Here is a 1,964-nt window from a genome sequence, read left to right on the forward strand (position 1 = left end):
CAACAAACTATTGACACTCACCGTGTAAACAGACGGAATTCCCACGGGAATTCCCACGAAATATTTCATTCCGGACGGGAATTCCGGATGGAAATTCCCATATTGAACTGTCAAATTTTTACCATTTGCTCTATGCGCCTCTGGTGGGCTTCAAGCGCAACACAAAAATGCTCCGAAGATTTGAATTTCAAATTGCGTTTTTTCCGAATATAAATAACGGAATATATATCTGGAAGATATTTTAGGTACTTTATTTTATTAAAATGGCTCTATTATATTACGTGTTGTCTTTTATACTCCATTACTAATATGACAAAGTCTTTAGAATAATTGAAACAGCTTTTGGGATACACTCAAATAGATTTAGGATAATTCGGGGGGAAGTCGAAGTACAACCAGAGTTTTCTACTACTATTGTACAGGCTGTAATTCCTCTCCACAACTTTATAAGAAAGACCAGCGATAGTAAAGATCTAATTTTTGAAAATGTTCTTAACGTTGATGTTTTAGAAGGAAATAATAGACATATCCCCGGCAGACCAAGCAGCGAAGCAAATTTAAGCAGAGATAAATATAAAGATTATTTGTATAATAATTGAATGGATATTGTTCGAAAGAAGATGTCTGTAAAAAATTTTAACTCTATTTTCAATAAATTGAACGATAAAAAGAATATTCTTCTTTTATTTCAAAGTAATATTTTATAGCCGAAAATTTAATTTCTAAGGTTTCCGGCTGTAACTCCTATTAGTGAACTTCGACAGCTCTTACTATTCTTTAAGTTCCTTCTCTAAATTATTATATTCTTTGCATTTTTTAATAATGGAATCTAGTGAAAAAGATATGTTTTGAATCTGCCTTTCCACTTATTAAAACCACTTCTGAAATATTATTGATGAATATTTAATTCACTCTAGAAACACTAATATTTTCAAAATTATTATATTATTATTAATCGGTTTTAAATTTGCTTTCAAAAAATTTTTTTGGTCACTATAGTAGATTTTACAAGTTTTTTCATATATTACTTGCTCAAAAACACCCCAAATAAAATTTTCGGAATTTTCCGGAAGCAAAAAGCTATCTCGAGGGAGATAGCTTTTTTCCATTTTAGAAAATTGAATATTTCACCCTCCAACGGAAAATTTCCATTTGAAATTCAAAATATTTCAAGACATTCGGGCAGTTTCGTGCACTTTTGCAGAGGGCGCTTGTATAGCAAATTTACCATTTGCTCGTGGGAATTCCCGTGGAAATTCCGTCTGTTTACACGGTTAAAAAAACAATTTTATGCGCTGCAGGGACTGAATTCGAGATATTCTTCTCAAATTTTATTAATAAATGAGACAATATGTTGAATATCACATGAAAATAATTTAAAATAGCTAAAAATAATATTTTGTATCACAATTTGATCATACTTTCATTGAAAATCAACTGCAATAATGCCCAAAATGGCAAAAAGCTATCTCACTCGAGATAGCTTTTTGCTTCTGGAAAATTCCGAAAATTTTATTTGGATTTTTTATCAAATAATATATATAAAAAACATGTAAGATCTCCTGTAGTGATCAAAACATTGATTTTAAAAGCAAATTTGAAATCGAATAATAATACTATAAATAATTCTGAAAGTATTAGTGTTTCTGAATTGAATTAAATATTTATCAATAACATTTAAGAATAGGTTTAAAAGTTTAAATGATTGGAAAGGCATATTCAAAATATATCTTTTTCAATAAATCCCATTATTGAAAAATGTAAAGAATATAATAATTTAGATAAGAAAATACAAAGAATAATAAGAACTATCGAAGTTCACTGATGAAAATTATAGCCAGAAACCATATAAACTGCCTTTTCGGATATAAAATATTACTTCAATATTTTTTTATTATTTACTTTTTTTGGAAATAAAATTTTAAAATATTTTACAGTCTTCTTGTTTTTTTTTAAACAATTTG

This window comes from Phlebotomus papatasi, chromosome 5 (assembly GCF_024763615.1).
Source record: "Phlebotomus papatasi isolate M1 chromosome 5, Ppap_2.1, whole genome shotgun sequence".
NCBI lineage: Eukaryota > Metazoa > Arthropoda > Insecta > Diptera > Psychodidae > Phlebotomus > Phlebotomus papatasi.